Below are 9,853 nucleotides of genomic sequence, written 5' to 3'. Positions count from 1 at the left end.
ATCCTCAGCTCAAGAACATCTCTCACCTTGACAGAGCAGATAGAAATTTCAGAGCAACAATAAACCCCACTGTGATTTACTTATCCGGCTTCCATCCGTGCAGTTTACCCCTGGGCTCTGTACATGGGATTGCATTTGGTTTATGCTTGAAGTAACCTTGTGTCATGGTTAGCTTTACCTGTCAGCTGGACACGGCTGTGGAGGTAGCCAGCGACTTGGTAGAACACTATCATTGCTTGTCAGTGAGGGTATTTTTTTATTTTTTATTTTTTTTTTGGCCTAGACTCACATTTGAATTATTAGCATGAATACAACAGTCTGCACTCTCCATTGTGAGTGGAACTGGTCTAGTTACTGAAGACTGGCTGGAATCAAACAGGAAGGTTCGTCCTCCTACAGTAGAGCGACTTCCTCCTAACTGCTGCCCGTACATCGTACATCGGCTTCTCAGCTTCCCTGGGGCTCAGGCCTGCAGGGCTTTGGTCTGAGACCACACCATTGGCTCTCCCAGGTCTTAGCTTGCTGCCTGACTCATCCCATTGACCTTGGGACTTGCTACCTTCATGATTGAGTCAGTTCCTTATAGGAACACACACACACACACACACATACACACACACACACACACACACACACACACACACACACACACACGGGGCAGGGGGTTGGGGAGGAAGAGAGCTCTTGCAGATAAAAGCTTATTTCCAAGTCAGAGCCACCAATAGCCTGGAAAACACGATATCATGATGCGTTCATGGTCAGTTACTGGTGTCCTGGTGTAAACTAGGACTGGAAAAGCAAGTTTAGTTAAGTTTTATATTGGGGTTCCCACCAGTGCTCCCTTTTCCAACCTTGGGGTCTTCCTTGAGAACCTGACCCTGGTTGGAGGTTACTCCTAGGCTTAGGGTCAGCCCCTGCTCTGCTCACCTGTGCAGGTGGACACTCCCTCTCCAGCCTCCCTCCTCAGTCAGGCTGCTCGATCTATGTATGTATGTATGTATGTATGTATGTATGTATGTATGTATGTATCTATCTATCTATCTATCTATCTAATGATAATGCTCTTCCTGGGAAACTAGGTCAATTGATGTTGGGTAGGTGACTGAAACAGACAGGGTCTCTGTCCCTGGACCTGTTGTCACTATTCCCTTCCACTGGTGAAACTATCTCAGAACTCACCTCATTCCTCTTGTTCTCAGTCTCTTTACACAGAAGGGCCCGCTCGCACCCGTCTCTGGCTGCGTCCTTTTGCATTCTGCATGATCCTTGCCTGCCTACAGGGTTATTTCCAAAACAAGTGAGGAATGGGCCCTTCGAGGGCCCACACATTTCCATCTGCTATGGCTTCCAGAAACAATTTGGAGAAGGAATGTATGTCTTAGCAGGAACTGAGTTCTGCTGGGCTAGCACCCTGGTTTTTACACGGAGGAAAGAAAGGACGGAAGAAGGGCAGAAAACCAGAAAGAAATGGCTAGCAGCTTTCAGCAGCCAAGTCTAGATGAATAACTGGTGGAACAGTTGTATTTGCAGGTAACCTATGAAGCTGGCACACTGAGTACGAGGGGACCAACAATGTCAGCGTGCCACATGCCACTTACACAAAATCATACATATCAACTGATTTCCATTCTCCGTATTTGAAAACACTTCAACACACACCGTCGTCATCGACACTGCTCTTTCTTGTTCCAAGCATTGGAAGATGTAGGCAGTTGGGGTGGGCTCAGGAGGGTGGGTGTGGTGAGGCTAGGAGGGCCTTGGAGACCTGCACAACCACCTCTTCAAGGTCTCCCCTCAAGGCAGCTCTCTGAAAGACAATAAGTAGGATCTGAAGCTGTGCCAAGATGGAGTTACTGGGCTTGGGGAGGCCTTTCCAGAACACATAAGAGGGCCTTGAAAACAAAGGTGTGTGGGAGCATGTCAGGTGGGCATGAGGTAATGTTCCCAGAGTGCTCCGGGCCTTTGATTAAAGGGCCATTTATCCCTGAGTCATTATTCTGCCCAGTATTTGTGTCTGCAACACTAGCTGTGACAATGGAGCCCACAAAGACCAACCTGCGGCTGCTGTTGCCTAATGTGCACAGAGAGGCTGGAGGTGGACATGAGTTGATGAAGTTTGTCTTTGATCCAAACACAGTTCAGCTGGCTGAGGTCTGCAAGAAAGCCCACACAAGTTAATGCAGAGTTAATGTCTTCTGGGCCCCAGCAAGGGTAGCAGATCACATTTAGTGTGAATACATGCAAGGAAAGGCTTGAAGTGCTCGTCCCTCCCTCCCTTCCTCCCTCCCTCCCTCCCTCCCTTCTTTCCAGATAGGGTCTCTCTATGTTGCCGGTTCTATCCTGCAACTCATATATAGACCAGGCTGGTCTTGAACTTGCAGTCCTTCAGTCTGACTCTTGAATACTGGGATTATAGAATCGTGTCATCCTATCTTGTCTCAGCATTTTTTTGTGAGAGGCAGGGCTAAGGGTGATATCCCAATGTATAAGGGCCAGCCACAGGAAGTGGCCCGCAGTACTAGGCAGAGATCCTACCAGGGCAAGCAGTATGCCTAAGTGGAGATGGGCCAGGTTCTGACTTCTGTGTGGCTCAGCCACACAAGCCAGGGCTGTCCTTTTCCATCTGGAGTCATCTCAAATCCCATTTCACCCTACTTGGCCCTTAGAAAGAACTGCCCAAATTCACCCAGAAGCTGGGGTTTTGGTTTGGGCTTCCAGTTGGAATATGTCCACTCTGCCTTGTCTGCAGCCTTTACACCCAACCAGAAGCTGGTAAATGTTCCTGTTCCCAGCTGTGAAGGATAGAAAGCCTGGCCAGCATCCAGTTCTCATCACAGCAGTTGTGTGTTCCAGCATGTGCTTTCAGAATGTGTGCTCCATTATCACGTATGTCAGGCACAGGCTAGGATGTGTGGTTTGGGGTTAGACTTTGGCCACATCTTTCTGTGGCTCTTCTCCTTCTCCTTCTCCTTCTCCTTCTCCTTCTCCTTCTCCTTCTCCTTCTCCTTCTCCTTCTCCTCCTTCCCCTTCCCCTTCCTCCTCCTCTTCCTCCTCCTCCTCCTCTTCCTCCTCCTCCTCTTCCTCTCCCTCTTCCTCCTCCTCTTCCTCTTCTCCTTCTTCAGAAAATGGACATTAATTGCCATGCATCACACATTTGGTGAGTGCTCTGTGAAAGATGGCCTTCCAGCTGGATGGTGGTGGGGCCACACCTTTAATCCCAGCATTTGGGAAGCAGCGGCAGGCAGTTCTCTGAATTTGAGGCCAGCCTGATGTACAGAGTGAATTCCAGTATAGCCTAGACTGTTACACAGAGAAATACTGTCTAAAAAAACAGGGGTGGGGCAGGGAAGAGAGGGAGGAGGGAGGAGAAGAGAGAGAAAAAACGAGAGGGAGAAAAAGAGAGAGAGAGAGATGGCTATCTAAGATAGAAGCCAGGCCCTCAAGATGGTCCAACTCTCAACATACAGCACTGAATAAAGGCTCAGGAATAGAAGAAGGGAGAGCTAAACATTCGCACCTCAGCATCTGTGCGTTCACAGCATTGCTGCCTTCTCCACAGAAGCTAGAGTTTTCGTGGATGTAAAAATGGGATAATGTAAGGAGCACAGAAACCCTGGACCGTGGCTTCATGGCTGGAGACGAGCAGAAAGAAGTAGAGGCGAGCGAGTGTCACTTCAAAGATGAGGTCAAGTGCGATGAAGTTTCCTCTTTGTTTTCTCTCTCTTGGATTCCTCAGCTCCGGGAAGTCAGCACCAGGACACTTAACTGGTTACAGACAGCCTGGGTGGCAAGGAGCAAGCCACATCAGGGGACCACTGGGACATATTGCCCTTCAGGCTTCAGTCTGAAGTCATCAAAGAGACTGTGAGCCACAGCTTGGGGCTTCCAGCCCTTTGCCTCAGCAGCGGTGCCCTGCTTGTCCTTTGAGTCTGCCAGATGAATCAAGTAGCCATGATAACCAGCTGATGGATTAGGCAGATAAAACTTGAAAGCAAGGGAAGCAAGGGAATCAAGATGACCGTAGGATAAACCACGGGAGGAAGCACACATCTGGAATCCCATCGCTTAGGAGGTGGAGACTAGAGGGTCAGAGATTCAAAGTCATTCTCAGATACATACCAAGCTTGAGGACAGCCTTGGGTGTGTGACACCTGGAGAGAGAAAGAGAGAGAGAGAGAGAGAGAGAGAGAGAGAGAGAGAGAGAGAGAGAGAGAGAGATGCTGGTCTGGTGCTGGAGAGATGAGATGGCTCAGCGATTAAGACTTTGGTTCAAGCCGGGCGTGGTGGCGCACGCCTTTAATCCCAGCACTCGGGAGACAAAGGCAGGAGAATTTCTGAGTTCGAGGCCAGCCTGGTCTACAGAGTGAGTTCCAGGACAGCCAGGGCTCTACAGAGAAACCCTGTCTTAAAAAAACCAAAACCCAAAACAAAAACAAGCAAGCAAAAAAAGACTTTGGTTCAGTTCTCAGCACAACCATCCTTAACTCTAACTCTGGGGTTTCTGATGTCCAGAACTTCATTTTTATTTTTTTAGGTTGTTTGTTTGTTTTGCTTTGTTTTGTTTTTTAACCTTCTCAGCCTTCTCAGTTGACTCTAGAGAGTTGACTGCTCTAGGCTGATCCTTAGTGCTGGGATCTCGGGGTTGGGGCTTGGGTGGGGGATGGGTGAATGGAAGCAGCTTTTCGATCAGCTTTCATTCTGATTGGGTTTTATGAGCATGCTAAAACCAATTATTATACCTGATTGGTCGGGCCTGGAAGGGGTGGAGCGAACTCTACCTGAAACACAGGGGCGGTGCTTTCCCACAGGAATCTAGAGGCACAGTTGCCAGGAGCAGGAAGCGGTTGCCGAGCAGCGGAAGAACAGATACTTATTGTCCCTGTGTTTTTATCGTGTTCTTCAGTGTGTCTGGGTGCTACTCCCGTCAAGCCCCCTGGTTTCCTGGCTCTTTGTAGAATGCTCTTGTTTCTTCCTCTCTTTCAGGTCTTAAACACCACCCTTCAACTACACTTCCCTTCAACACTGTTTTAATCTTTCTCAAAATGAGCTGTTTTTAAATGTGACTGTGTCTGTGGTGTGTGAGCATAGGTGTATTTGTGTGCGGCATATGCAGGCATGTGCACCTGAAGGTGCTGTGTGCCCTGCTTTTCTGTTCTCTGCCTTATTCCTTTAAGACAGGGTCTCTCCCTGAATTTAGAGCTAGGTCTGGAAAATAGTCAGCTCCTGTGATCCTCCTGTCTCACCCCCTCATCACTGGGGTGACAGGCACATACTCTGTAATGACTGCTAAAGGGAGGGGGGACCCTAAAGAGTTTGTACCTAGTTTTTGGTTTGTGCATACCAAAAGAATATCTTAAAAATTGGGTGTGGGAAGCCGGGCGTGGTGGCGCACGCCTTTAATCCCAGCACTTGGGAGGCAGAGGCAGGCGGATTTCTGAGTTCGAGGCCAGCCTGGTCTACAAAGTGAGTGCCAGGACAGCCAAGGCTACACAGAGAAACCCTGTCTCGAAAAACCAAAAAAAAAGAAAAAAAAAAAAAAGAAAAAAAAAATTGGGTGTGGGAACTCATGCTTGTAATCCCAGCACTGAGCAAACGGAAACAGGAGGATTGCTGTGAGTTTGAGGCTAGCCTGAGCCACAGGCTTTTTATTTGGAGATTTGAACTCAGCCCCTCACGTGCAGCAAGTGCTCTGAAACGTTGAACCATCTCTCTAATAGTTTTTAAAATTATTTATTGATTTTTATTTTATGTGTATTGGTGGTTTATCTGCATGTGTGTCAAATCCCCTGGACTGGAGTTATAGACAGTGGTGAGCTGCCATGTGGTTGCTGGAAATTGAATCCAGGACCTTTGGAAGAACAGTCAGTGCTCTTAACCACTGAGCCATCTCTCCAGCCCTGTGCCATCTCTCTAATCTGAACCTCACTTCGAAAACGCAAGTGCCTTCTCTCCCTTTCAGTTCTTCTAGATTCCCTTTCTTTTTCCCCTTGAGACAAGGTCTTAATTATTCTATTAGTCTCTCCCACTGAAATGTAAGCTCCACAGGGCCGAGTCTTTTATCCATTCTGATTCCTGCTATATCCTTTCTATTTTGTGCCCCCACATAGTAGGTACTCTAGAAGCAAAGGCTAAATAACTAAGGGGTGTGCATAGCTACCCTGTGAAGTAGCTGAGATGAAGGTGAGGCCCCTCCCATTTCAGACCAGGCCCCAAAACTTAAAGATTTCCCTGGCTGGAAAAAAACAAAACAAAACAAAACAAACAAACAAACAAAAAAAAACCCAGTTGTTGTTTTAAACACTAATCGTTGAGTGTTAATGAGAAAACAGCAGAGGGGAGCTTCATGCGTGATAGTGTGCTCCCACAGAGTGAAGGTTAGAAGGCACCCTGATGCAGCTGTTCAGACTGAGAGAGTGGCAGGAGGCTGGAGTCACTGCCTGGCTGCTGGTAAGACAGACATCCCAGGCACGAAGGAAACACCTGCCCCAGATCTGAATCACACTGACAGCAGTCATTTAGTTTCAGCAAACACAGCAGTCCCTCTTAAATTAACATGGCTCATTTGAACCTTACTGGTCTTATAGCTTCTTTGAAATAGAATTTGTCAATGTGGAAAGAATATGCTAAAAACTGGGTGTGGTAGCTCAAGTATTCCCAGGGGATGGGGAAACTGAAGCCGGAGGATTGCTGTGAGTTTGAGGCTACCAAGCCACTGGCTGCAGGATGGAGTCCTTGTTTTTTGTTTTTTGGGTTTTTTTGTTTTTTTTTTTTTTTTTTTTTTTAAGGAAAGGAAAGGGAAGGGAAGGATGAAAAGAGAAGGGAGAGGAAAGAGAAAAAGAAAATGAAAAAGGAAGAAAAATAAGGCAAGGGGGGAAAGTGAGAAAAATAACCAAATGTAGCAACATATGCATGACTGTTACAATGGCAGCACATCACTTTGTAAGCTAACATAAGTAACTAATTCAAACATTATAACAGAAACTATAGGCTTGAGAGCATTTGTATCCTTTACAAAGAAACTTACTACTCAAGATGGCCAAACACTTTGGAAAGAGTTAAACCTTTGTCCTTGACACAGGAAGGGAAGTCTGAGAAGGATTTCAAGAGAAGGCCCAGGAACTCAAAGATCACCTGGCCAGTCTAGTCTCTCATGCTTCTCAGTAAAGGCTGGGTTTACTTAGCTAAACTCAAGGCTCAATTCCTGACCTTATCCTGCCTCCCACCTAGGGAGATCTGACCCCTCCCCCCAAGTTATCTCATCAGCTCCAGGAAGTGACCTGGCCGGCCTCTGGGGTTGAGAGCAAGCGCTCCTTGCCTCTGCCTCCCCCAGTCCCAGGAATCTGCCTGCCAACACCCAGGTTGGGGGGGGATTACTCACCAGGAATTCCCAGCTGTACTTTGGTTGTTTGCCCGCTGATATTTGCTGGGAACTAGAGATATCTGGGAGGTCTTCCCAGCTTTTCTTAGCTGGCTGGGGCAGGGCAGCTGTCAAGCATAGCTATCTTTGTTCTCAGAGCTGACCCCAGAACTGCTGCTGGAGTTAGAGATTAGCCTAGGGTCCTTCCCTGCCTTTAGCCCAGGAAGTTGAGAGAGAGATAGAAGTTTGCTCACTGAGGAAATGAGGGTACCAGAAAGCCAGTTGCTCTGTCCTGAGACCAGAGAGCTGGGCACTGTGTGGGAAGCAAAGAACCTCTTTCGCCAGCTGCAAGCCGGTCTTTTCTTAGAGATCCTGTAAGGGCAACCTGCCCACTGTCCCACACACCCTGCAGTCTGTGGTGGGAGGGGAGGAATGGCCCTCAGGAAACAGTTCCAGTCAAGCAGAAGATGAAGTCTGGAAGAGACTGACTCGGCTGCTCAAGGGACACAGTCCACTCGAGTGTCTCCAGCCTCACTTTCCCCAAAGGCTCAAGGACTTGGGAATGGCTTCTGTCTGATAGGGAAACTGAGGCAGAGGGCTGGGATTTTACTAAAACCGTATTTCCTATAGCAAATAACTCATAGAAACACTGGAAGTGGAAAATGTGGACAAAGGGCTCAAACAGAGCAGAGAAGAGTCTGTCAGCTCAGAGAGGTGCTCGCTGTGAGTTTCAGAGAATGTGAGCTCAATAACCCATTTGCTATTGGGTCTGAGGACCAAGCTAATTTCAGCCTTTTGGGCCTAGAAACCCTAAGAAATCATAGCCTTGTGGTTTGCTTTCTGTCACCATGATAAGCACCATTATCAAAATATAACTTATGGAAGAAAGAGTTTATTTCATATTACAGCGCCAGGTAACAGTTTATCGCAGAAGGAAGTCAGGGTAGCTCTTGGAGACAGTAGCCAAAGCAGAGTCCATGGAAGGATGCTGCTTACTAGCTTGCTCTCCCTAACTTCTGGTGAGCTGGCTTTCTTTCCAGCCCACTCCCCTTGGCGAGGGATGATACTCCCCACAGAGTGCCGGGCCCTCTTATATCAATTAGCAATCCAGAAAATTGTGCCAAGGAGATGCTCACAAACCAGTCTGATTGATTTGGTCCCCACATTGAGACTCTTCAGATGACTCTGGGTTGTGTCAAGTTGACAGCTGAGGCTAACTAGTGCGACATAGTTTGTCCTATCTCCTTCTAGCCTTCTATGGCTTGAAGTTGAATATCCTTTCTCCAAAGTGCTTAGGACTACGGAGTGTTTCGGACTTCAGGGTCCCCGCCCTTGATATGGGAGTACTTCCATATACATAATGTGATATCTCAGGAATGGAGGGAGTCAAAGTCTTAATACAAAATTAATTTCTGTTGCAAACACACAGCCTAAAGGTAATTTTACACAATATTTTTAGTACATCTGCATGTTGACTGCAGTCTATCATGTGAGGGGAGGTGTGGAATTTTCCACTTGTGGTGTTATGTATATGTGGTAAAAGTTTCAATTCAGGGAACACTTCACATTTTGAGTTTCACTGGGCATGGTGATGCATGCCTGGAATCCCAGCATCTGCGGTGCTGGAGAGATGGCTTAGTGGTTAAGAACACTAGCTGTTCTTCTAGAGGACCTGGGTTCAATTTTCAGCACCCACATGGCAGCTCACAGCCATCTGTAACTGCAGTCCCCGGAGAGATCTGTAGTTTTCTGTTTCCTTTGACACCAGGCACACATGTGGTGCACTGAATTACATGCAAACAGAATACCAATACATGCAAATAAGTAAAATAAATAAATAAAATTCCAGCACTTGGGAGGTGAAGGCAGAAAGACGAGAGTTCAAGGTCATGTTTAGCAAGAGGTGTTCAAAGGCAGCCTGGGCTATATGAGACCTTGTTATAAAAATTAGGGGAGGGGGCACTGGAGAGATGAAGCAATTAAGAGCACTGGCTACTCTTTCAGAGATCCTGAGTTCAATTCCCAGCAACCATATGGTGACTCACAACCATCTGTAATGGGATCCAATGCCCTCCTCTGGTGTGTCTGAAGATAGTGACAGTGTACTCATATACATAAAATAAGTAAATAAAATCTTTAAAAGATAATAATAAACAAACAAGCAAACATAGTGTAGGAGTTCAGATTGAGGGTGGGTACTCATTCTGTGTTCAAATGATTACTGTGCCTCTGTGGTCTTAGGAAACGTCCATAGGAACCCATTACCCACCCTATAAAGGAAGAGAACCCAGGATACAAAGAAGGAAATCCCCAGATTGGTGGACTAGGGGGCCTCACAGTGGTTTTAGTTTTTAGTATCTTTTTTTTTTTTTTTTTTTTTTTGGTTTTTTGAGACAGGGTTTCTCTGTATAGCCCTGGCTGTCCTGGAACTCACTTTGTAGACCAGGCTGGCCTCGAAGTCAGAAATCCACCTGCCTTTGCCTCTGCCTCCCGAGT

The sequence above is a fragment of the Mus caroli genome, unplaced genomic scaffold (assembly GCF_978045245.1).
Source record: "Mus caroli unplaced genomic scaffold, Mus_caroli_1 scaffold_14, whole genome shotgun sequence".
NCBI classification, from domain to species: Eukaryota; Metazoa; Chordata; class Mammalia; order Rodentia; family Muridae; genus Mus; species Mus caroli.
The sequence above is the reverse complement of the archived record's forward strand: the minus strand, read 5'-3'. Positions refer to the sequence as shown.